The sequence below is a fragment of the Oncorhynchus mykiss genome, chromosome 8 (assembly GCF_057628025.1).
Source record: "Oncorhynchus mykiss isolate SJ-2025 chromosome 8, ASM5762802v1, whole genome shotgun sequence".
Classification (NCBI taxonomy): domain Eukaryota; kingdom Metazoa; phylum Chordata; class Actinopteri; order Salmoniformes; family Salmonidae; genus Oncorhynchus; species Oncorhynchus mykiss.
The window spans coordinates 66,937,952-66,965,711 of NC_143029.1; the positions used below are offsets into that span (position 1 = coordinate 66,937,952).

Consider the following 27,760-nt stretch of genomic DNA (forward strand, 5'->3'; position numbering starts at 1 on the left):
ATTGGAGAGTAAGGTCCTGTGTGTAGCGTTAGAAGAAAGTGTGTGTGAATGTGTGTGTGTGTGTGTTTGTAAGCTGTTATGGTGACCATATTACTGCCACACCGGCGGTCACGAGTCATGACCACAGTCAAATTCGACATGAGCGTTTAGTCACGGTAACTAGACATCTCCAAGCTCTGATGCTGCTGATGGTCATTAGTAGCCCACCAAACTTGCTAACTGCCTGGTACTCAGCACTCTATTGTCCGTCTAATCACTCAGACATCAATGCAAATGTAATCAAAAATCTAATCAAACACTTCATGAGAGCCCATGAGCTTATGTTGCGCAACATTTCTATAGGAAATGCAATTGTGTGAGAAAACAGAGGTTTGACAGCCTCTACTGATGGCCTCAGCTTTCTAAAGGCTAGGCCTACTATATTTATTCCTATACATTCCTAATATTAAGCACATTGCTTCTCTATACAAAAGGAGCATAGACTACCTGGCGGGCACGAAAATGAATCCATTCGCTATTTAAGTGCATAGATTACATGTATTTTTTCCCCTTCCCCTGTTTCGAGACTGATGCATGATAATGTCATGTATTGTCATGTTGTGTCTTGTTTCTGTCCTTTCCCTTCACCCTGTCTCCCTCTGCTGGTCGTTATTAGGTTACCTTTTCTCCCCCTCTTTCCCCCAGCTGTTCCTTGTCTCCTCCTAACTACCTCGTCACCCCTTTTCCCACCTGTTCCCTTTTTCCCTCTGATTAGTCCTCTATATCTCTCTCTGTTCCTGCTCCTGTCTTTGTCAGATTCTTGTTTGTGTTGTTCATGCCTGAACCAGACTATCGTCATGTTTGCTGCAACCTTGTCCTGTCCTGTCGGAACCTGCCGGTCCATCTGAGCCTACGTTTTGTTTTGTTATTAAAGAAGCTCTGTTTACGTTAATTCGCTTTTGGGTCCTCATTCACGCACCGTAACAGAAGAATCCGACCAAGAATGGACCCAGCGACTTCGGATCCTCTCCACTCAGCCGTTGAGATCCAGGGAGCGATGCTAGGCAGACACGAGCAGGAATTGTCTGCTGCTCGACATGCCGTTGAGACCCTGGCCACCCAAGTCTCCAACCTCACAGAACAGGTTCACCATCTCCGCCTCGATCCACCGGCCACTTCCAGGGCTTTCGAATCTCCGGAGCCCAGAATCAATAACCCGCCGTGTTACTCTGGGGAGCCCACTGAATGCCGCTCGTTCCTCACCCAGTGTGATATTGTGTTTTCTCTCCAGCCCAACACTTACTCCAGGAGCACTGCTCGTGTCGCCTACGTCATATCTCTCCTTATTGAACGGGCTCGTGAGTGGGGCACGGCAATCTGGGAGGCAAGGGCTGAGTGTACTAACCAGTATCAGGACTTTAAGGAGGAGATGATACGGGTTTTTGATCGATCTGTTTTTGGGGAGGAAGCTTCCAGGGTCCTGTCTTCCCTATGTCAAGGTAATCGATCCATAACAGACTACTCTATTGAGTTTCGCACTCTTGCTGCCTCCAGTGGCTGGAACGAGCCGGCTTTGTTCGCTCGTTTTCTGGAGGGTCTCCGCGCAGAGGTAAAGGATGAGATTCTCTCCCGGGAGGTTCCTTCCAGCGTGGATTCCTTGATTGAACTCGCTATTCGCATTGAGCGACGGGTTGATCTTCGTCACCGAGCTCGTGGAAAGGAGCTTGCGTTCTCCGTTGCCCCCCTCTCCGCATCACTACCATCTTCCTCTGCCGGCTCGGGTGCTGAGCCTATGCAGCTGGGAGGTATCCGCATCTCGACTAAGGAGAGGGAACGGAGAATCACCTCTGTCTCTATTGCGGTTCTGCTGGTCATTTTGTCACTTCATGTCCAGTAAAAGCCAGAGCTCATCAGTAAGCGGAGGGCTACTGGTGAGCGCTACTACTCCTGTCTCTCCTTCAAGATCCTGCACTACCTTGTTGGTCCATCTACGCTGGACCGGTTCGTCAGCTTCCTGCAGTGCCTTAATAGACTCTGGGGCGGAGGGCTGTTTTATGGACGAGACCTGGGCTCGGGAACATGACATTCCTCTCAGACAGTTAAGGGAGTCCACGGCCTTGTTCGCCCTGGATGGTAGTCCTCTCCCCAGGATTCAGCGTGAGACGCTACCTTTAACCCTCACTGTTTCTGGTAATCATAGCGAAACCATTTCTTTTTTAATTTTTCGTTCACCTTTTACACCTGTTGTTTTGGGCCATCCCTGGCTAGTTTGTCATAATCCTTCCATTAATTGGTCTAGTAATTCTATCCTCTCCTGGAACGTCTCTTGTCATGTGAAATGTTTAATGTCTGCTATCCCTCCTGTTTCCTCTGTCTCTTCTTCACAGGAGGAGCCTGGTGATTTGACAGGGGTGCCGGAGGAATATCACGATCTGCGCACGGTGTTCAGTCGGTCCAGGGCCACCTCTCTTCCTCCACACCGGTCGTATGATTGTAGTATTGATCTCCTTCCGGGAACCACTCCCCCCCGGGGTAGACTATACTCTCTGTCGGCTCCCGAACGTAAGGCTCTCGAAGATTATTTGTCTGTAGCTCTTGCCGCCGGTACCATAGTCCCCTCCTCCTCTCCCGCCGGAGCGGGGTTTTTTTTTGTTAAGAAGAAGGACGGGTCCCTGCGCCCCTGCATAGATTATCGAGGGCTGAATGACATAACAGTGAAGAATCGTTATCCGCTTCCTCTTATGTCTTCAGCCTTCGAGATCCTGCAGGGAGCCAGGTTTTTCACTAAGTTGGACCTTCGTAACGCTTACCATCTCGTGCGCATCAGGGAGGGGGACGAGTGGAAGACGGCGTTTAACACGCCGTTAGGGCACTTTGAATACCGGGTTCTTCCTTTCGGCCTCGCTAACGCTCCAGCTGTCTTTCAGGCATTAGTCAATGATGTCCTGAGAGACATGCTGAACATCTTTGTTTTCGTTTACCTTGACGATATCCTGATTTTTTCACCGTCACTCCAGATTCATGTTCAGCACGTTCGACGTGTCCTCCAGCGCCTTTTAGAGAATTGTCTTTTTGTGAAGGCTGAGAAGTGCTCTTTTCATGCCTCCTCCGTCACATTTCTCGGTTCTGTTATTTCCGCTGAAGGCATTAAGATGGATCCCGCTAAGGTCCAAGCTGTTATTGATTGGCCCGTCCCTAGGTCACGCGTCGAGCTGCAGCGCTTTCTCGGCTTCGCGAACTTCTATCGTCGTTTCATCCGTAATTTCGGTCAGGTGGCAGCCCCTCTCACAGCCCTTACTTCTGTCAAGACGTGCTTTAAGTGGTCCGTTTCCGCCCAGGGAGCTTTTGATCTCCTCAAGAATCGTTTTACATCCGCACCTATCCTTGTTACACCTGACATCACTAGACAGTTCGTTGTCGAGGTTGACGCGTCAGAGGTGGGCGTGGGAGCCATTCTTTCTCAGCGCTCCCTCTCTGACGACAAGGTCCACCCTTGCGCGTATTTTTCTCATCGCCTGTCGCCGTCGGAACGTAACTATGATGTGGGAAACCGCGAACTGCTCGCCATCCGCTTAGCCCTAGGCGAATGGCGACAGTGGTTGGAGGGGGCGACCGTTCCTTTTGTCGTTTGGACTGACCATAGGAACCTTGAGTACATCCGTTCTGCCAAACGACTTAATGCGCGTCAGGCGCGCTGGGCGCTGTTTTTCGCTCGTTTCGAGTTCGTGATTTCTTATCGTCCGGGCTCTAAGAACACCAAGCCTGATGCTTTATCTCGTCTCTTCAGTTCTTCAGTAGCCTCCACTGACCCCGAGGGGATTCTCCCTGAGGGGCGTGTTGTCGGGTTGACTGTCTGGGGAATTGAGAGGCAGGTAAAGCAAGCACTCACTCAAACTCCGTCGCCGCGCGCTTGTCCTAGGAACCTTCTTTTCGTTCCCGTTCCTACTCGTCTGGCCGTTCTTCAGTGGGCTCACTCTGCCAAGTTAGCCGGCCACCCTGGCGTTCGGGGTACGCTTGCTTCCATTCGCCAGCGTTTTTGGTGGCCCACCCGGGAGCATGACACGCGTTGCTTCGTGGCTGCTTGTTCGGTCTGCGCGCAGACTAAGTCCGGTAACTCCCCTCCTGCCGGCCGTCTCAGGCCGCTTCCCATTCCCTCTCCACCGTGGTCTCACATCGCCTTAGATTTTGTCACCGGACTGCCTTCGTCAGCGGGGAAGACTGTTATTCTTACGGTTGTCGACAGGTTCTCTAAGGCGGCTCATTTTATTCCCCTTGCTAAGCTTCCTTCTGCTAAAGAGACGGCACAAATCATCATCGAGAATGTTTTCAGAATTCATGGCCTTCCGTCAGACGTCGTTTCGGACAGAGGTCCGCAATTCACGTCTCAATTTTGGAGGGAGTTTTGCCGTTTGATTGGGGCTTCCGTCAGTCTCTCTTCCGGCTTTCACCCCCAGTCTAACGGTCAAGCAGAACGGGCCAATCAGACTATTGGTCGCATCTTACGCAGTCTTTCTTTTCGCAACCCTGCGTCTTGGTCAGAACAGCTCCCCTGGGCAGAATACGCCCACAACTCGCTTCCTTCGTCTGCGACCGGGCTATCTCCTTTTCAGAGTAGCCTCGGGTACCAGCCTCCGCTGTTCTCATCTCAGTTCGCCGAGTCCAGCGTCCCCTCCGCTCAGGCTTTTGTCCAACGTTGCGAGCGCACCTGGAAGAGGGTCAGGTCTGCACTTTGCCGTTATAGGGCGCAGACTGTGAGGGCTGCTAATAAGCGTAGAACTAAGAGTCCTAGATATTGTCGCGGTCAGAGAGTTTGGCTCTCCACTCAGAACCTTCCCCTTAAGACCGCTTCTCGCAAGTTGACCCCGCGGTTCATTGGTCCGTTCCGTATTTCTCAGATTATTAATCCTGTCGCAGTTCGACTTCTTCTTCCGCGATATCTTCGTCGCGTCCACCCGGTCTTCCATGTCTCCTGTATCAAGCCCGTTCTTCGCGCCCCCGCTCGTCTTCCCCCCCCCCCATCCTTGTCGAGGGCGCACCCATCTACAGGGTCCGTAGGATTTTGGACATGCGTCCTCGGGGCCGTGGTCATCAGTACCTAGTAGATTGGGAGGGGTACGGTCCTGAGGAGAGGAGTTGGGTTCCCTCTCGGGACGTGCTGGACCGTGCGCTGATCGAGGATTTCCTCCGTTGCCGCCAGGTTTCCTCCTCGAGTGCGCCAGGAGGCGCTCGGTGAGTGGGGGGGTACTGTCATGTATTGTCATGTTGTGTCTTGTTTCTGTCCTTTCCCTTCACCCTGTCTCCCTCTGCTGGTCGTTATTAGGTTACCTTTTCTCCCCCTCTTTCCCCCAGCTGTTCCTTGTCTCCTCCTAACTACCTCGTCACCCCTTTTCCCACCTGTTCCCTTTTTCCCTCTGATTAGTCCTCTATATCTCTCTCTGTTCCTGCTCCTGTCTTTGTCAGATTCTTGTTTGTGTTGTTCATGCCTGAACCAGACTATCGTCATGTTTGCTGCAACCTTGTCCTGTCCTGTCGGAACCTGCCGGTCCATCTGAGCCTACGTTTTGTTTTGTTATTAAAGAAGCTCTGTTTACGTTAATTCGCTTTTGGGTCCTCATTCACGCACCGTAACAGATAATGGTAAATTCTAAATCAAAACAAATTTCACACATATATTATTTAGTACAGTGCATTCGGAATGTATTCAGAACCCTTGACCTTTCCACATTTTGTTACGTTGAAGCCTTATTTAAAAATGGTTAAAATAAAATAAAAATCCTGAACCTACACACAATACCCCATAATGACAAAGCGAAAACAGTTTTTTACCATTTTTTGCTAATTTATGAAATACTTAAAACAGACACCTTAAATACTTAAGTATTCAGACACTTTGCTATGAGATTCGAAATTGAGCTCAGGTGCATCCTTTTTTCCATTGATCATCCTTGAGATGTTTCTACAACTTGGAGTCCATCTGTGGTAAATCCAATTGATTGGACATGACAATGAAAGGCACATTCCTGTCCATAGGTCACACAGTTGACAATGCATGTCAGAGCAAAAACCAAGCAATCAGGTGGAAGGAATTGTCCGTAGAGCTCCGAGACAGGATTATGTCGAGGCACAGATCTGAGGAAGGGTACCAAAGAAGTTCTGCAGCATTGAAGGTCCCCAAAGAACACAGAGGCCTCCATCATTCTTAAATGTAATACGTTTAGAACCACCAAGACTCTTCCTAGAGCTGGGACCTTGGTCAGGGAGGTGACCAAGAACCCGATGGTTACTCTGACAGAGCTCTAGAGTTCCTCTGTGAAGAAGGGAGAACCTTCCAGAAGGACAAAAATCTCTGCAGCACTCCACCAATCAGGCTTTTATGGTAGAGTGGCCAAATGAAAGCCACTCCTCAGTAAAAGGCACAGGACAGCACACAGGAAGTGTGTCTATCTTCACATGTAGCCTGTGAGAAGGTCCCGAGATGCTGTGAGAAGGACCCTATCATGTTGGTCGCAAAAGGCATGTCTTTTTTTGTGGGCATGACGGCCCCATAAAGGAGGTGCCACCGGGAAATTCAAGGCATTATTATGTGCTTGTCAGATTGTGAATGAGAGATTGATGAGTTGTGTGCAGCCTGTGCAAAAAAACTAAGCAGCCTTTCATGCAACCTTTTTTCAAATCATCATTAGAGTCGCATTATGCAGCCTTCAAATGTATTAAATATCAAAACATATAGCCCAATGTTTGTATCACAACTAAAGTTGCATAAATAACTCTAAATTAAGCATATAGGAGGACCTGTTTCCTCCTATATGAATAGCCGCATGCGCGCACTCCCTCAAATCACTTGGAGAAAATATCCTTTCTATTTTATTCAGCTACGTTTAATTGTATTCTTCATTCTAAAAAATAATGCCAGGGAATTCTAAGCCAATCTTGTCAGCTAAATGAACTTGTGTAGCCCACAGCCATATGGCATAGCCAGATCAGGGCCTAACATACGGACATCTCAGAGTATGGTATTCTCTTCTTCTGAGATAGAGTACATTTTCTTCATATCATGTTTCTTTAGACCTATCTAAAATAAATTATGCATTTATTGTGATGGTGTAGGCTATATTAAATGTATTTATTAGACTTTTTAAATTGTAGATGTTCCAAGGGTCTGCATCAGTGGCTTGTGTTGAAGCCAGGAGATGCTAAATGTGTTGATTTTAATTACATTTTAATTTCACCTTTATTTGACCAGGTAGGCCAGTTGAGAACAAGTTCTCATTTACAACTGCGACCTGGCCAAGATAAAGCAAAGCAGTGTGACAAAAACAACACAGTTGCACATGGGATAAACAAACATACAGTCAATAACAAAATAGAAAAACCTATATACTGTGTGTGCAAATGAAGTAAGGAGGTAAGGCAATAAATAGGCCAATAGTGGCGGAGTAATTACAATTTAGCAATTTACACTGGAGTTGTTAATGTTTATTAACGGTCAATTACCGTGAGACGACAGTTGTTTGCTTGAAATTCACCGATTGGAGGAGAAAGTGCAGTGACTGCAGTCAGACCACTTTGGACAAGAACATGGGCTTAAACACACACACAGATCACGAGTGGTTACAGTCCTCACAAAAGGCAGTGAAAATGCATGGGAACGCAGTGATGTCAGAGGAATAATCCGTTAACCGTATCTGGGCCACTGCAGCTAGGGGTGGAGGAACAGAGGAACCTCAGCTACAAAGGGAGCTAGGCTCTGTCACAATGGATGGCTGAGTGGGAAGGAAGAACTGAGAAGAGGGGGGAGGAAGAGGAAAGAGGAGAAAGGAGGAGGGGGTTGGATTGCCGTCACCACATTAGTTGTAGTTCTGACTAACTGAGAGAATGGCTATGCCAACTGCAGCGTTGACTTGAATCACTCCAGCTGACACCGAGAATTCTTTGCATCCTAGAAAAAAGGTTTAGTCCCCAGCCCGGCAACAAGGTTATGTCTTAGTCTGTGTCCCAAATAACATATGAATAGGGTGCCATTTGGGATACACCCTGAGACGACCATTAATCAGATCCGTCACCCTCCTAGCCTCTAGTGACTCCCCATCCCGCATGAGGGAGCGTAATCATCGACTGACACTAATTAGCATAACGCAACGGACATAAATATTCCTAGAAAATATTCCTATTCATGAAAATCACAAGTGAAATATATTGAGACACAGCTTAGCCTTTTGTTAATCACCCTGTCATCTCAGATTTTCAAAATATGCTTTACAGTCAAAGCTAGACAAGCATTTGTGTAAATGTATCGATAGCCTAGCATAGCATTTTGTCCAGCTAGCAGCAAGTAACTTGGTCACGGAAATCAGAAAAGCAATCAAATTAAATCGTTTACCTTTGATGAGCTTTGGATGTTTTCACTCACGAGACTCCCAGTTAGATAGCCAATGTTATTTTTGTAGGCGAAATAGCTCCGTTTGTTCTTCACGTTTGGCTGAGAAATCGCCCGGAAATTGCAGTCACGAAAACTCTGACAGAAACATGGCAAACGTTGTTTATAATTATTCCTCAAGGTGTTTTTCAAATATCTATTCGATAATATATCCACCGGGACAATTCGTTTTTCAGTAGGACCGATTGGAATAATGGCTACCTCTGTATTTTACGCGAGAATCTCTCTGGGAGCATCAGGTGACCACTTGCGCAATGTAGCCGCTTACGAGTATTCTTCAACATAAATGCGTAAAACTACGTCACAATGCTGTAGACCCCTTGCGGAATACGGAGAAAAAGTAATCTGGTTGATAGCCCATTCATTGCTCAATAGGGACGCATTGGAACGCAGCACCTTCAAAACATGAGGCACTTCCGGATTGGATTTTTCTCAGGCTTTCGCCTGCAACATCAGTTCTGTTATACTCACAGTGTTTTCTATCCTAAGCTGTCAATTATATGCATATTCTAGCATCTTGTCCTGACAAAATATCCCGTTTACTACGGGCACGTTATTTAATTTTTTTTTTAAATAGTGCCCCCTAGTCACAAAAGGCTAGTGAATATGAACAGGAAGTCAAGCTGCAGTGAACAACCTGAGATGATACAGGGAGAGGACCTCAGTACAGTATGTACTGCAGACAGTAGCTGTTCACTCTCAGCCCATCTACTGGTGAAAACGGAGAGAAAGATCCCTAAAGCTCCAAATCTTATCAGTTTAGCGCAGAGAGGGAGGAAAGTTGGACGGTTGCAGCATGCTTAGTACAGAACTTTGGAGAGTTTATAGGAATATGCATGGTGTCACGACTCCCACCGAAGGTGGCTCTCCTGCCTGTTCGGGCGTTGCTCGACGGTTGTCGTCGCCGGTCTACTAGCCGACACTGATCCCTTTTTCCTTTTCTGTTTGTTTGGTCTTATTGGTTGCACCTGTCTCTTATTTTGTTTTTTGATTCAGTCTATTTAAGCCTGTTAGGCCGCCTGTTTTTGTGTGGGCTTGTTTTTCTGTTAGTCAGGTTGTGCGTGTTGTGTTCCTGTCCGTTTGTGCCCTGTGTTGGGTGGGACAATTTCGTGTCGATTTTCGCCTGTTGTTTTGGGCGTTCGCTTTGGAAACCTAATAAAGTCGGTTTCCCCAGTATCCTCTGCTCTCTGCATTTGACTCTGCACCCACCACTCCAGGCGTTGTGACACATGGGCTGATCTGAGGAACATACAGACATAAGTAAATGTTAGATCCATGTTAACCTGTGTTTCAGATTTCTTGTAAAGATGAATAAAATAAAAAAAGAATACTTTGTCCCAACAAGTGATTTAACATTATGTTTCTTTAATCAACAGATTGCCAACAGAGGGACATGTAAATTCCTTAGGCCGAGTGATAACAGACAAATCTGCATCAATAGATAATACATGATGTCATTTGATCTAATAAACTGTGATTGAGTAATACCAGTTTTACAAGTAAAATTAACAGTTTCTTGGGACATTGACACAGGACAGATTCCAATTTGCATGTTTAAGGCACTCGTAATCCTAATCTAGGATTAAATATGGGATTCTAGGATCAGATCCAGGAGTTTGAAACAATCAGTTTGGCTTTTACGCATTTATTTTATAAAGCATGTGCTCCAGATATCAACAGTTGTTACAAATGACGGTGGGGAGCTTTCAGTTTTTAGATAGGGTTTGGGCAGCTGAAAACTCTACACTATGACATCACCTCATCTAGAGAGTAGGGATCTGTGACATTTACTGATTCTATGCTCAAAGGTCATAGTCAGAGACTAGTCAGTATCCGACAGTATTATTACCTACAGTTTCACTAGGGTGATGGGAGGTGTTGGGTTTGCGCCAGACATAGCGTTTTCCTTGATGGCCAAAAAGCTCAATTTTAGTCTCATCTGACCAGAGTACATTCTTCCATATGTTTAGGGAGTCTCCCACATCTCTTTTGGATAATATCAAACGTGTTTGCTTATTTTTTTCTTAAAGCAATGGCTTTTTTTCTGGCCACTCTTCCGTAAAGCCCAGCTCTGTGGAGTGTATGGCTTAAAGTCGTCCTATGGACAGATACTCCCATCTCCGCTGTGGAGCTTTGCAGCTCCTTCAGGGTTATCTTTGGCCTCTTTGTTGCCTCTCTGATTAATGCCCTCTTGGCCTGGTCTGTGGGTTTTGGTGGGCAGCCCTCTCTTGGCAGGTTTTTTATGGTGCCATATTATTTCCATTTTTTAATAATGGATTTAATGGTGCTCCGTGGGATGTTCAAATTGTTTGATATTTTTTTCTAACCCAATCTGTACATGGTGGTGCCCCTTGCTTTGTGGTGTTGCCTTTCGGAACAGGTGTATATATATTCAGATCATGTGACACTTAGATTGCATACAGGTGGACTTTATTTAACTAATTATGTGACCTCTGAAGGTAATTGGTTGCACCAGATCTTATTTAGGTGCTTCATAGCAAAGGGGGTGAAAAAAGTACTTTTTAAAATTTCACTTCACCAATTTGGACTATTTTGTGTATGTCCATTACATGAAATCCAAATAAAAATCTATTTAAATTACAGGTTGTAATGCAACAAAATAGGAAAAATGCCAAGGGGGATGAATACTTTTGCAAGGCACTGTAGAGGGATGGCCACCCTACCGTTTAGTTGTGCAGTATTGTCTGGTCACTGCTGCGTTTTACACACTGAAATGATATCTACCAGTCAAGACAAATCTACTAAAAACATGACCTTGTGAATAATTTCTTATTTATATATACACACTGTGTACTTCACTATTCTGGGTTTAATGTGGTGATACAAAGGAATAAAAAATATTAATATCTGCAAAGCTTTTTTAAATCCCCCCATGAAAAAAATAAATGTAGTGTATTTAATCTTTCTATGACGTCAGACACTCCCACGCTGGGGACTGCTATTCATTTTAGGCTGCAAAGTGAGGCCCTGTGTAAATGTAACTGATGATGCATGTTGTATTTCCTTAATAATACAGTATTGCCAGTGTGGGAGTAATGTCTTATTGCACATAGTCGAAGACCAGCTATACAGTTGAAGACCAGCTCAGTCAAAAACATGGACTATCCACAGGCCTTCCTAGTCCTATAAGAGTGTATATCCTACATTTCAATTTTCTAGTTTTAATGTCACACATGCACAAGTACAGTGAAATGCCTTTCTTGCAAGCTCTAAACCCAACAATGCAATAATCAATAACAATGTAATACAAAAAATTATATAAGGTCGCACAAAAACTAACAAGAAATAAAAATATCCTTGTATCGTGATGAAAGTTAATTATTCTACAAAGACCAAGAGATCTTCATGTGACTCATCGTTTAATCTTTTTCTATGTTGAGGAGAGAATCTATTGGCTCATCCACAGACAGGCAGGTATGTGAGGTAATGGAGTGTCCCACATGTGGCAGCAGGCAGGCTCAGGTTAGAGCTGATGTGATTAATCTAGTCTATTACAAGGGTGTAACTCTATGTCCAGTTTGTCTGGAGAGATAAGAGATAGTGGTGAGAAACCTTTCAGATAATTTAGGCTACACTCTTAGAAAAAAGGGTTCCAAAAGGGTTCTTCAGCTGTCCCCATAGGAGAGAACCCTTTTTGGTTCCAGGTAGAGCACTTTTGGGTTCCATGTAGAACCCTCTGTTAATGGGTTCTACATGGAACCCAAAAGGGTTCTACCTGGAACCAAAAAGGGTTCTTCAAAGGGAACTCCTATGAGAACAACAGAAAAACCCTATTAGGTTAGCATAGCATAATTTTTTCTAAGCGAGAATGTTCTCTTAATATTCTATTGGGGAATAACAGCTCAACTATGAGATGCAAAGCTCTTGTGACCCATCCTAATTAAGAAGATTAATGTGTTTAAACTAATAAGTACTAAGGGAGTGAGAAGCATTATGAATTCGTCTTTGGGGACTGGGGGGGTCCTTAGTTTCCTTTGGGATAGCTCTAACCACAACTGACTCTTTAAACTTGGAGAGGGGATTTTATTTGATGGCCGTGGATTACGGAAAATTCCTTACGGAGGAGGGAAGTATGTCTATGTGGAAGTGATAGAGTCTGCATCATTTCCTCAGTGCTTGTCTCTCTGTGGTGGATCAGAGTGTGAGCGAGAGAGCGAGCTGCTACCTCTCAGGGGAGTATCTCAGTCACCATTGATGTTCTTTTCCTCTCTTATTTTTGGATACAGCGTGTCTGCATAAAGTCAGAGAACTAGGCTACAGCTGCATCACGTTCTGTATTTGTCATTATTTAACTTAATGAGTCTTCACCATTCACCAGCTAGACAATGCTTTCAGGTGTTAAGTTTCGTTCTTGGTCCTGAAGTTGGTTAAAGGAAAGGAAGGATTATGGTATTAGCTGCTCAAGGGTCAAAGGAGCTACAGGCAAATTCTTCCTCAAAGGAAACCTTGCTTTCGAACTCAGTTGTAAGGCTATAAGTTTTTCTGACATTGGATATTGCATGGCAAATCCCATGAATTTTCTGTTGATATTGCATGTCAATATTTGGGAAATGTATGTCAGGAAGCGGCAGTATGGTCGGGCTGCTCAGTAAATGTAGTAAACTATTGATAGTCTGCCAGCCTGACTGCCTTCTAAGTGTCAAAGCCCACCCTCAGTTTCTAACAGTTACGGTGGTGAAACCATCCCCATCACCCAGACTATGACATCCCCAGGAGAGGCACCTATTCTCTCTCACTCTTAGTCATCCAGCAGAGACTAAGAGACCTATTGATCCTGAAATCACAGTGCACTTCCCCATGGGTCCTTGAAGGACAGCTTTCTGACAGATCTTCTGTGGATGTTCAGTAAACGCCCCAACATAACCCCACATAAACTCCCCCACTGAATAAACAGCTGTCAGAGAGAAAGTACATAGCTGTGTGTTCTCATTCCCACATTCTTCTCCTGCTGGTACTGAACCATATCATCAATGTGCAGTGCGCATCTAGCTAGCAGATATGTGTTTTGGGTTTTGACGCTGGATGTAACATTTTGTGGGGTTATTTAGTATGTTGTGGAACTTGTGGGGAAAGAATCCCTTTTCATTAGTTTCTATAGTTCGCAGGTAGCTCTTGTGTCCTTCAAAGGCTAGCTTTCGCATTTTACAGACTGACCTATTGCATGTTACTTCTGTCTGATATTGACTAATTGTATTGTTTATGGGATGATTAACAAACCCACTAATGATGTAAGTGATGTCTTACCTCCATGAATGATGTTAATTGCATCAGTAATTGCTACATGAATCATGAACATTCATTAGCAAAAGGTGGTTAGAAATGCCTGTAGAGCAGAGTACGGGGAAAGGAATTAGAATCACTGATACAGGATAGAGATACAGTTCGTAATACCTTTTCACCATTGTATTTCAACAAATCCGAGAACCACATTCTATTATATCCGATAAGTTGGAAGTTTACATACACTTTAGGTTGGAGTCATTAAAACTTGTTTTTTAGGTTGGAGTCATTAAAACTTGTTTTTTTTTTTGCATGACACAAGTCATTTTTCTAACAATTATTTACAGACAGATTATTTAACTTATAATTCACTGTATCACAATTCCAATGGGTCTGAAGTTTACATACACTAAGTTGACTGTGCCTTTAAACAAGCTTGTAAAATTCTAGAAAATTATTTCATGGCTTTAGAAGCTTCTGATTGGCTAATTGATATAATTTCAGTCAATCGGAGGTGTACCTGTGGATGTATTTCAAGGCCTACCTTCAAACTCAGTGCCTCTTTGCTTGACATCATGGGAAAATCAAAAGAAATCAGCCAAGACCTCAGAAAGAAAATTGTAGACCTCCACAAGTCTGGTTCATCCTTGGGAGCAATTTCCAAACACCTGAAGATACCACGTTCATCTGTACAAACAATAGTATGCAAGTCCAAACACCATGGGACCACATAGCCGTCATACCGCTCAGGAAGGAGACGCTTTCTGTCTCCTAGAGATTAATGCAGATTGGTGCAAAAAGTGCAAATCAATCCCAGAACAACAGCAAAGGACCTCGTGAAGATGCTGGAGGAAACAGGTACAGAAGCATCTATATCCACAGTAAAAACAAGTCCTATATCGACATAACCTGAAAGGCCGCTCAGCAAGGAAGAAGCCACTGCTCCAAAACCGCCATAAAAAAAGCCAGACTATGGTTTGCAACTGCACATGGGGACAAAGATCGTACTTTTTGGTGAAATGTCCTCTGCTCTGATGAAACAAAAATAGAACTGTTTGGCCATAATGACCATCGTTTTGTTTGAAGGGACAACGGGGAGGCTTGCAAGCCGAAGAACACCATCCCAACCGTGAAGCACGGGGGTGGCAGAATCATGTCGTGGGGATGCTTTGCTGCAGGAGGGACTGGTGCACTTCACAAAATAGTTAGAATCATGAGGAAGGAAAATTACATTGATATATTGAAACAACATCTCAAGACATCAGTCAAGAATTTAAAGCTTGGTCGCAAATGGGTCTTCCAAATGAACAATGACCCCAAGCATACTTCCAATGTTTGACCCAAGTTAAACAATTTATAGGCAATGCTACCAAATACTAATTCAGTGTATGTAAACTTCTGACCCACTGGGAATGTGATGAAATAAATAAAAGCTGAAATGTTATTCTGACATTTCACATTCTTAAAATAAAGTAATGATCCTATCTGACCTACGACAGGGAATTTTTACTAGGATTAAATGTCAGGAATTGTGAAAAACTGAGTTGAAATGTATTTGGCTAAGGTGTATGTAAACTTTCGACTTCAACTGTATGTAAAATATGAAAATCATGGTCAGGTAAATTATAGGCAGAAAGATTTGCATTCGACATGCAAACTCATTCTTAGTGTGTGTTTGTCAGAGTGGTTGGATAAGCCAATTTCAAGTCAGCAACTTTGACTCTTATTGTTTTGATTGCAAAATACTCTTTTTTTTGCCAGTCAAGAGTGACAAATTAACTCTGACAAACAAATTAGTTTGTGAAACAACAGTGCCACAAATCACTCGTGTGCAGATGATGAAGTGCTGCCTGTAATATCAACCCTGAGGAGAGAGAGACCATTATCAACATCTGACTACTTTCAGCACAACGATTATCAGCAGCTGCAATATGCTTGCATTCAGTTCCGTTCTGCTTTAAACTGCTCTGCCTGCCGCATTGCTCTCTCTCTGCCTCCTTTCTCCTCGCCAGCTAATAGCCTAAAATTACATTTTAATTAACTTTGAATGTTACCCACCTTATGCTTTCCTGAGGCCATTGCTAAGCTGTTCTTTAAACTGCCGCCGCCACGGGAGGTTTAATTTCAAACACTTCCCAACAACCGACATACCGAGGCTTCGGTGTGATTTCACATTCACTCAGATTGTCACATAACACAGAAGCGAAAGCACAGAGGATAAGTGTTACGAGACGGCCATATTGGAGCAGCTTAAAGCAGGAGACCACTCAGGGCAGAGAACAAGTGGATGAATCGCCTTCCGCTTCCCTTCCAGTATTCTGACATAGCACACAACAAGAGCTTATATTACTACTACCTCCAAAGTCTATCGGAAGTTTACTTTTAAACACAACCCCAATCTCTTCACCTTACAACACCCTCATCCATTATTTTCTGTGCCATAGTAGCAGACCTTCAATCTCCCAGTGAAATTCAACCCATGTGTCCCTTCAAATCTGAACATATTGCATTATCCACCCGCAGTCATTTGTTCCCCCAGCCCCTTAGGCAGTGGCATACATTAAGGGCCCTGGCTGCTCTACTCCTCACCGATCCTCTGCTGTATATTCTCATACTGGTTTAATATTCCCCAGCTTATTCCAGGGTTCTGGTGACTGAGGCTAGGGCTGCAGCAGAGGGAGGGAGGGAGGGAGGGAGGGAGGGAGGGAGGGAGGGGGAGAGAGAGAGAGAGAGAGAGAGAGAGAGAGAGAGAGAGAGAGAGAGAGAGAGAGAGAGAGAGAGAGAGAGAGAGAGAGAGAACTGGTAATTGATAGAGGCTCATAACTCATCCTCATCAATCATAGAGCCTTGATGCTGGCAATCAGGCATAACAATAAGGGCTGCAAATGGCTGACAATTGAATTAGCCATCTGCTCTATATGCATTTTGACAGCCATTTAACTCTCCACATATTAGTGAAAAGAGAGAGATAGGGAGTCTACTTCCCACCTTGTCAAACATGATTTTTACATTAAGTATGAATTGAATAAATTAAGTGTGGTAGAATAGATCTGGTCAAAGCACGACATGAGAGAGTAGGTTGGAGGTGTTGCAGAGATAAAAGGTTTTATATACATTTTAATTATAGGTATACACAGTTTCTGAGTTTTCGTATGCACTATTTTGCACAGCATAACCATAGATATAGAACATGAGTGAACAAAACATTAGGAACACCTTCCAAGTGTTGAGCTGCCCCCTCTTCTGCCCTCAGAACAGCCTCAATTCATCGGAGCATGGACTCTACAAGGTGTCAAAAGCATTCCACAGGGTCATATGCTTCCCACAGTTTTGTATTTAACCAGGCAAGTCAGTTAAGAACAAATTCTTATTTACAATGATGGCCTACCGGGGAACAGTGGGTTGTTCAGGGGTAGAATGACAGATCTTTACCTTGTCAGCTCTGGGATTTGATCCAGCAACCTTTCTGTTACTGGCCCAATGCTCTAACCACTAGGCTACCTGCCCCCCCTGAATGTCCTTTGGGTGGTGGACTATTCTTGATACACACAGGAAACTGTTGAGCTTGAAAAACTCAGCAGCGTTGCAGTTCTTGACACACTCAAACCGCTGCACCTGGCACCTACTACCATACCCCGTTCAAAGGCACATACATATTTTGTCTTGCCCATTCACTCTCTGAATGGCACACATACACAATCCATGTCTCAATTGTCTGGGGTTTAAAAATATTTATTTTACCTGTCTCCTCCCCTGCATCTACACTGATTGAGGTGGATTTAACAGGTGACATCAATAAGGGATCATAGCTTTCACCTGGATTCACCTGGTCAGTCTATGTCATGGAAAGAGAAAGTGTTCTTAATGTTTCGTACACTCAGTGTATAGCTCTACGGGCATAACCATGTGACCTCCATGTGCTGCACTCAAGCACCTGGTCTTTAGCCTATTATAATCGCTTGATGGCAGCAAAGTAGTTTGCACTAGCACACTCCACTGTATAATGCACTCAGTAAACCCAGGATGGTAGTACAATGATTTGACATGCCCATATGCACACATCTGAAGCTATTTGCTATTTTATGAGATGCAGCTGGAATCTAAGTTGTCCTAAGTATGTGTGTGTACATATACATTTGAGTGCGTGTGGTGTGTGTGTGCGTGTGTGTGTGTGTGTGTGTGGTGTGTGTGTGTGTGTGTGGTGTGTGTGTGTGTGTGTGTGTGTGTGTGGTGTGTGTGTGTGTGGGGGGGGGGGGGGGGAAGAGAGATTGGGAATATAAAGAATCACAGCACACACCATAAGTTTGGCTCATCTGAGAAATCAACACTGCATTCAAAGTCATTACATCCTCTTTTTGCTGGCAGTTTACGAGTTTCTGTTATGGAGTCTCATCAAAGATAACATCTAATGATCAAAGCCAATGATGCTTGTCTGTGTGAATAACGATGTTGCCAGAACAGCGTGTGCTGTGTTACATCCTAGGGCTAGGGGGACTGGCGATGTGTAATCAGGGAAATGTTCTTTTTTGACCTTGGGTTGAAGCTGGAGCTTATCTCAAATTGTGCTCATAGCTCCTTCTTCAGATCAAAGGGCTGTGAAGGACAGTTGAAAAAGCCATTTCACTGTGTTATCTCTGTATGAACTACTGTAATGTAGCTGGCCAAATGAGCGTGAAGGAATTCAAGTGTCAGAGTGTTTACTGTAGCTATGACTTCAGGATTTCTGATTGCACAACTAGCTCGGTGTGACCCCTGTGGCATCTGAACTGAAAATAACCTTAATTGATTTAACTTTATAAAATGGAAAAATAGACAGTGCATTGTTTGATGAGACACCTCTAATAAATCTTAATGAAATGACCATTTCTGTTTGTTTTCTTTTGTCCTTTCCAGTGGACTGTATTGGTGTGAAGGCTAACACACAGGGATTCCAATGCCTTCCAGACAACAATCTAAGATGGGGAATTGAAGAGGGTGAGTAGGATTATGAACGGTTAATCAAGTGTTTGCTTTGCTTTTATTGACATGCCTACAGAAATCTATACTGCCCTACAAAGGAAAAATGCAGTAACTACGCCAACAGTGAAACTGACAAATGGCTTTACATTTTTTTTGTAACCAGTCATGTATGTTGGAGGTAGATAAGTGATAATGCACTGGTGTATCATCTTATTATGAAGTCATTTTAATGCACATTGACCTTGACCACTGATTTGACCTATGAACCCTAAAATGCAGATACAAAGCTCTGCCATTGTATGACCTGAAACAACTACAGTGCATTTGGAAATTATTCAGACCACTTGACTTTTCCCACATTTTGTTACATTACAGCCTTATTCTAAAATGGTTTAAATAACACATGTTCCTCAATCTACACACAACATCCCATAATGACAAAGCAAAAACAGGTTTTTAGAAATTGTAGAAAATGTATTAAAAATAAAAACAGACATACCTTATTTACATAAGTATTCAGGCCCCTTTGCTATCAGAGTAGAAATTGAGCACAGGTGCGTCCTGTTTCCATTGATCATCCTTGAGATGTTTCTACAACTTGATTGGGGCACCTGTGGTACATTCAATTGATTAGACATGAGTTGGAATGGCACACACCTGTCTATATAAGGTCCCACATTTGACAGTTTATGTCAAAGCAAAAACCAAGCCATGAGGTCAAAATAATTGTCCGTAGAGCTCCGAGACAGGATGGTGTCGAGACACATATCTGGGGAAGGGTACCAAAAGATGTATGCAGCATTGAAGGTCCCTAAGAACAGAGTGGCCTCCATCATTCTTGTGGTTTGGAACCACCAAGAACCTTCCTAGACCTGGCCGCCCGGCCAAACTGAGCAATCAGGAGAGAAGGGCCTTGGTCACTCTGACAGAGCTCCAGAGTTCCTCTGTAGAGATGGTAGAAGCTTCCAGAAGGACAACCATCTCTACAGCACTCCACCAATTAGGTCTTTATGGTAGAGTGGCCAGACAGAAGCCACTCTTCAGTAAAAGGCACATGACAGCCCACTTGGAGTTTGCCAAAAGGCACCTAAAGGACTCTCAGACCATGAGAAACAAGATTCTTTGGTCTGATGAAACCAAGATTGAACTCTTTGGCCTGAATGCCAAGCGTCACGTCTGGAGGAAACCTGAAACCATCCCTACATTGAAGCATGGTGGTGGCAGAATCATGCTGTGGGGATGTTTTTCAGCGGCAGGGACTGGGAGACAAGTCAGGATCGAGGGAAAGATGAACGGAGCAAAGTACAGAGAGATCCTTGATGAAAACCTGCTCCAAAGCGCTCAGGACTCAGACTGGGGCGAAGGTTCACCTTCCAACAGGACAACAACCCTAAGCACACAGCCAAGACAACGCAGGAGTGGCATTAGGACAAGTCTCTGAATGTCCTTGAGTGGCCCAGCCAGAGCCTGGACTTGAAACCGATCTAACATCTCTGGAGAGACCTGAAAATAGCTGCACAGCGATGCTCCCCATCCAACCTGGCAGAGCTTGAGAGGATCTGCAGAGAATAATGGGAGAAACTCCCCAAATACAGGTGTGCCAAGATTGTAGCATCATACCCAAGAAGACTCAAGGCTGTAATTCCTGCCAAAGAAGCGTCAACAAAGTACTGAGTAAAGGGTCGGATGTGTTTTTGCTTTGTCATTATGGGCTATTGTGTGTAGATTGATGAGGGGAGATAAACAATTGAATTAATTTTAGAATAAGGCTGTAACATAACACAATGTGGAAAAAGTCAAGAGTTCTGAATACTTTCTGAATGCACTGTATATGGGTAATTCAAAGGCAAAGTACAGTGTCTACAATCTAAATGTGTTTATCCAAATTTCTTGTTGTTTTTCTGTTTGACATTCCAACTGTATTTAATGGTTTCATGTAGTTATGTTTTCATGTTTTGAAGGTTGTATTGTTGTAACCATCATTAATTTTTTCACCATAAGGTAAGGACTATTTCATCACGCATAATGTATATACTTAAAAAGTAATATTTCATTTTGTGAAGTATCTACAATCTGTTAATGTGTTCATCCAACTTTCTTATTGTTTTTCTGTTTGACTTTGTATAGTCATTTATTTGACTTAGTGGTCATAGGTCACATCAGTGCTCATGCTTGATAGGCATAAAACATGACTTCATAATAGGATGATACATCAGTGCATTCTCACTTGTCTGCCTACAACATATTTGGCTGGACAGTAAATAAACTTTAAAGCAACTTTTCTGTTTCACTGTTTCAATAGTTACTTCTCTTATGGCAGAGCGGGTAACTGCAGTCAAAACATAGTGGAACATAGCCTTGGTTTTTACTTAGATTTTGTAGTTACTGCAAATCTCACACTGAAAATAATTGATGGTGATATCGAATCGTTTCACCTTACTGTCCAAAAGCATTGTATGCAGCCGGCAATACACTCGTATCCGCTTTGGACCGGTTCATACCTAAAACATTCTCCATTTAGTCCTGAAAGTTGTGTATCGCTTTCAGCCAATCATGTTGCAGCAAATTAAATTAAATCAAATCATATCATTTTTTTATTGGTCACATACACATGGTTAGAAGATGTTATTGCAAGTGTAGCGAAATGTTTATGCTTCTAGATCCAACAGTGAAGCAGTATCTAACAGAAAATATATAACAATTCCACAACAAAACCTAATATCTAACAAATTCTACAACAAAACCTAATACACACAATCTAGTAAAGGAATGGGATAAGAATTGACAGTTGAAGTCGGAAGTTTACATACACCTTAGCCAAATACATTTAAACTCAGTTTTTCACAATTCCTGACATTTAACCCAAGTAAAAATTCCCGGCCTTAGGTCAGATAGGATCACCAATTTATTTTAAGAATGGGAAATGTCAGAATAATAGTAGAGAGAATGATTTATTTCAGCGTTTATTTCTTTCATCGCATTCCCAGTGGGTCAGAAGTTTACATACACTCAATTAGTATTTGGTAGCATTGCCTTTAAATTGTTTAACTTGGGTCAAACGTTTCAGGTAGCCTTCCACAAGCTTCCCACAATAAGTTGGGTGATTTTGGCCCATTCCTCCTGACAGACCTGGTGTAACTGAGTCAGGTTTGCAGTCCTCTTTGCTCTCATACTCTTTCTTAGTTCTGCCCACACATTTCCTATAGGATTGAGGTCAGGGCTTTGTGATGGCCACTCCAATACCTTGACTTAGTTGTCCTTAAGCCATTTTGCCACAACTTTGGAAGTATGCTTGGGGTCATTGTCCATTTGGAAGACACATTTGCTACCAAGCTTTAACATCCTGACTGTTGTCTTGAGATGTTGCTTCAATATATCCACATAATTTTCCTCCCTCATGATGTCATCTATTTTGTGAAGTACACCAGTCTCTCCTGCAGCAAAGCACCCCCACAACATGATGCTGCCACCCCCATGCTTCAAGGTTGGGATGGTGTTCTTCGGCTTCCAAGCCTTCTCCTTTTCCCTCCAAACATAACGATGGTCATTATGGCCAAACAGTTCTATTTTTGTTTCATCAGACCAGAGGACATTTCTCCAAAAAGCACGATCTTTGTCCTCATGTGCAGTTGCAAACCATAGTCTGGCTTTTTTATGGTGGTTTTGGAGCAGTGGCATCTTCCTTGCTGAGCGTCCTTTCAGGTTATGTCGATATAGGGCTTGTTTTACTGTGGATATACAGTGGGGCAAAAAAGTACTTAGTCAGCCACCAATTGTGCAAGTTCTTCCACTTAAAAAGATGAGAGAGGCCTGTAATTTTCATCATAGGTACACTTCCACTATGACAGACAAAATGAGGAAAATCACATTGTATGATTTTTTATGAATTTATTTGCAAATTATGGTGGAAAATAAGTATTTTGTCAATACTTTGTTATATACCCTTTTTTGGCAATGACAGAGGTCAAACATTTTCTGTAAGTCTTCACAAGGTTTTCACACACTGTTGCTGGTATTTTGGCCCATTCCTCCATGCAGATCTCCTCTAGAGCGGTGATGTTTTGGGGCTGTTGATGGGCAACATGGACTTTCAACTCCCTCCAAAGATTTTCTATGGAGTTGAGATCTGGAGACTGGCTAGGCCACTCCAGGACCTTGAAATGCTTCTTACGAAGCCACTCCTTTGTTGCCCGGGCAGTGTGTTTGGGATCATTGTCATGCTGAAAGACCCAGCCACGTTTCATCTTCAATGCCCTTGCTGATGGAAGGAGGTTTTCACTCAAAATCTCACGATACATGGCCCCATTTATTCTTTCCGTTACACGGATCAGTCGTCCTGGTCCCTTTGCAGAAAAACAGCCCCAAAGCATGATGTTTCCACCCCCATGCTTCACAGTAGGTATGGTGTTCTTTGGATGGAACTCAGCATTCTTTGTCCTCCAAACACGACGAGTTGAGTTTTTATCAAAAAGTTATATTTTGGTTTCATCTACCAGATGACATTCTCCCAATCTTCTTCTGGATCATCCAAATGCTCTCTAGCAAACTTCAGACGGGCCTGGACATGTACTGGCTTAAGGATTTGAGTCCCTGGCGGCGTAGTGTGTTACTGATGGTAGGCTTTGTTACTTTGGTCCCAGCTTTCTGCAGGTCATTCACTAGGTCCCCCCGTGTGGTTCTGGGATTTTTGCTCACTGTTCTTGTGATCATTTTGACCCCACGGGGTGAGATCTTGCCAGATCGAGGGAGATTATGAGTGGTCTTGTATGTCTTCCATTTCCTAATAATTGGTCCCACAGTTGATTTCTTCAAACCAAGCTGCTTACCTATTGCAGATTCAGTCTTCCCAGCCTGGTGCAGGTCTACAATTTTGTTTATGGTGTCCTTTGACAGCTCTTTGGTCTTGGCCATAGTGGAGTTTGGAGTGTGACTGTTTGAGGTTTTGGACAGGTGTCTTTTATACTGATAACAAGTTCAAACAGGTGCCATTAATACAGGTAACGAGTGGAGGACAGAGGAGCCTCTTAAAGAAGAAGTTACAGGTCTGTGAGAGTCAGAAATGTTGCTCTTTTGTAGGTGACCAAATACTTATTTTCCACCATAATTTGCAAATAAATTCATTAAAAATCATACAATGTGATTTTCTGGATTTTAGTTGAAGTGTACCTATGATGAAAATTACAGGCCTCTGTCATCTTTTTAAGTGGGAGAACTTGCACAATTGGTGGCTAAATACTTTTTTGCCCCACTGTAGATACTTTTGTACCTGTTTCCTCCAGCATCTTCACAAGGTTCTTTGCTGTGTTTCTTGGATTGATCCGCACTTTTCGCACCAAACTACGTTCATCTCTAGGAGACAGAACGCATCCCCTTCCTGAGCGGTATAACGGCTACATGGTCCCATGGTGTTCATACTTGCGTACTATTGTTTGTACAGATGAACGCGGTTCCTTCAGGTGTTTTGATATTGCTCCCAAGGATGAACCAGACTTGTGGAGGTCTACAATTTCCTTTCTGAGGTCTTGGCTGATTTCTTTTGATTTTCCCATGATGTCAAGCAAAGAGGCACTGAGTTTGAAGGTAGGCCTTGAAATACATCCACAGGTATGTATTGACTGAAATGATGTCAATTTGCTTCTAAAGTAATGACATCATTTTCTGCAATCTTCCAAGCTGTTTAAAGGCACAGTCAACTTAGAGTATGTGAACTGTATTAGTATAAAATATATGGATGAGCAGTGACAGAGCTGCTAAGATGCAATAGATAGTGAAGAATAGATAGTGAAGGGTACAGTATACAGTATATATATATATATATATGAGATGAGTAATGTGAGATATGTAAACATTCTTCAAGTGGCATTATTAAAGTGACTAGTGTAACACATGGGAGTGAGAGACAACAGACAGACAACAGGAGCAAAGTGACGCACAGAGGCTCTGCAGCAGGATGGGACAGCCTGGTCAACAGTAGTGCACAAAGTAGGGAATAGGGTGCCATTTGGGACACAAGCAGGGAGAGAGGCCAGTGACCTCACACTGCACATGTGTGTAGATGATCTTCTTCTACGTGCAGTATTGAGCTCTCAGTTCACCGCAACCAATGCCATGAGAATACCAAATATGATGTTTTGTTTTGAAGGGAAAGCCTGCAGCTAAACAACAAATAGGAGCTGTTGATGAAATGGAGATCATGATGCCCCGGGATTAGGAACAAACTAAATTGGAAACAAATCTGCAACAACATGGAGTAACATGGAGTAAAGAAACAAGCTTTGATCCCTGACACACTGACACAAAGCTGGAGAGCTAGAGAGGAGAGGGGGGGGGGGGGGGGGGGAGGTGTAAGTACTCAAAGGCTGTCTGATCAGAACCACAGCAGGGCAGCATTCTCTAGTCAGTTTGAAGAATATAGTGGTGCGGACCCATAAGTGAACATCAGAGGGCTTTTCCACTGTCTCATAATAAACTCCATGTGTTTTCACAGCCGACCCCTGTAATTTGGTGGGCTGTCCCAAATTAACAGCACACATTTGTGTCCAAAATCGGCCTAACTGATTCCATCAATCTACCTATATTTTCTGGGGGGGGGGGGGGGGGGGGGGGGGGTCTATGGTTAAAAAACGAAAGAAGGAAAATAATTTTCATTATTATTTTCATATTATCCCAGCATTTTCAGCTGGGATTTTTTTGTCTAAGTGCACCAGAAGGTAAGATATGTGGTGCGAAAGGCACTCACTTGGAATCTGTGCTCCATTTGCCCCTGGCGGAAACACTGCTCATTAAATTTTAAGAGTCATTTTTGGTCTTCTAGTGGTGTTGTTGGGGGGAGGGGCAGAGATCTGATTGTATAGTAGATAGTGGATGAGATGAGAAGGAAGCATGAACAACATTTATTATTGGATTATACACGCTGGAAATCTAGGGGTTTTGGGCTAGTAGTGTATTTACAGTAGACTTGAGGTAGAGGTAGAAGCAATGAGGAGTGTGAGTGGAAGCATTAAATTGTAACCTGCCTCTAACACAATTCCAAAACTGTACACAAGTACTATAGCTTTAAGGTACTGAGGCTAGGACACCAGTCTCAAGACATATTGGTTTGACATGTTGATGACAAGCATAATATGTTACAACTGATACTGCTCACTTGACTTCCTCAATCTTTCACACTGGTAAATATTGATTGAAGGCTGCCTATTGAATACATTAAGAGATTCATAAAAAGTGATTAGTGTCTTCTGTACATGTTGTCTTCTGTACATGGTGTCTTCTGTACATGGATGACCGCATACAGTATATGAACCTGTGACATGCTCTAATTCTAGTACACTCACTGGAGATTAGCAGTAAGACAAGGATGGGAATCAGCTACCCAGGTAGGGTACTGTACCTCATCTCACAGCTGTGGTGTGTCTGTGAAAGCCAATGGGGCTGCTTAGAGATGTCTGGCACTGCGGTTAATAAGTGGTGAGGTGTGGAAAAATCAGCTCTATATGAGCATTCATCCAGCTGAAAGGCTTTGTCTGCACACCCAAATGACACCCTTCCCTGGGTCATTCCACAAAAAGAGTGCCTTTTGATATTTGAAGTAGATATATTAAAAGCCTGTTATATTAAATTAAGTGCTCTTTAATATAGAATTCAATAAATCTGTTTTTTATATATGAATAAAGACTTGCTAAAGTGCCAAAATTCAGCATTTTAACATGTCCCTCACATGCTGACTAGACCGGGCACACATGTGCGTCTGCGTGCACCTTCGCACGCATGTTGATTTTGTCCATCCACACCAAACGCGATCAAGACACGCAGGTTGAAATATCAAAACGAACTCTGAACCAACTATATTAACAGGTCGAAATGCATGAAACATTCATGGCAATTTAGCTAATTTGCTGTTGCTAGCTGATTTGTCATGGGATATAAACATTGGGATGATATTTTACCTGAAATGCACAAGGTCCTCTACTCTGACAATGAATCCACAGATAAAAGGGTTAAACTAGTTATCCACATGGGTATATACTCCTAAAAACCAATGAGGAGATGGGAGAGGCGGGACTTGCAGCTCTTGTCATGGGTCAAAAATAGAACCAAAAAACATTTACTTTGCAACGCTCCCGTCACTTCTAAAAATATTTTAACCAAATTAACTCCAACATTTCACCAAGTTTTACCATCATTGTAAAGCCCTATTTATTTTGTTGCTTTGACAAAGTCATTTCTGAAGATTATAATTTAATTCATGATTAGTGATTAGTGATTCATTTACATCTGTCCCTCATTTTAAGGTCAACCCTGTTACGTGAGGTGAACTCTCATTTTAATATGGTGAAACTATTCTTTTCTTTCCCTTTTTTTCAAAAGAAAAACTTAACATCTGATAGTCAAATCATCAGTGTTGTATTACTTGAGACCGGTCTCGAGTGTCTCGGTCTTGACTCGGTCTCATACAGTGAGGACTCGAAATTTCTTCCCAGAGACCAGTGGAGTAAAAAAATCATAATTAGCAGCTTCCATTCAGTCAGCGCATAAAACCGCTTCGCCAGGCCAAATATATACACTCCTGCCTTTAAACATTATCTTTAACTATTTTAGACATGTTTGCGCAGTGGCGAACCAATAGGCCTTCAGGGTGTGACACTCTCATGTCGGAGAGTGCACTTTTTGTAAACACAAAGGGCCAGTGGTGTAGTGGAGAGTATACACATGTATAAACCGTATACCCACTTGTTCTTCACTGGGCATTGCGTATACTCGCTTCTTAATCCCTACTGATGTGTATCAAAGTAATGTAGTGGAGGTATACGACTTATCAATTATGTAGTACAATAGAAAAAGCGTGCACAAAGTAGCCTACACCATCGCAAAGCAAGTAAAATATATTAATGTGCACATAGCCTAGTTTTAACGAAATATCATCTGCAGGCAGCAAGACTGTGCAGCTCTCAACTGGTTTTAGAATGGAGCAGCTCACAGAATAATACATCTGTAGACTGTAGGGTAGGAAATACGTTTCAATTCATGATGTCTACCAGTAAATGCTAACAAAGGCAACAATGGGTATGCAACCAGGTATTGAAAAAGTTTATTCCTAAGTGTTGGTTAGTAGGCTATTTGTGATGTGCAATTACCATAATGCAC

At 43.2% G+C, this 27,760-nt stretch overlaps 1 protein-coding gene across 7 annotated transcripts in view; it reads left to right on the forward strand.

Moving 5' to 3' along the window:
• dlgap1a (DLG associated protein 1a) overlaps positions 1-27,760 on the forward strand; it is a 121,980-nt gene that overhangs the window by 21,789 nt on the left and 72,431 nt on the right. For all 7 annotated transcript variants that reach the window (XM_036985979.2, XM_090182322.1, XM_036985982.2 and 4 more), the window contains exon 2: positions 18,551-18,631. The gene's annotated coding sequence lies outside the window, so the exon portion shown is untranslated. The remainder of the gene's footprint in view (positions 1-18,550; positions 18,632-27,760) is intronic.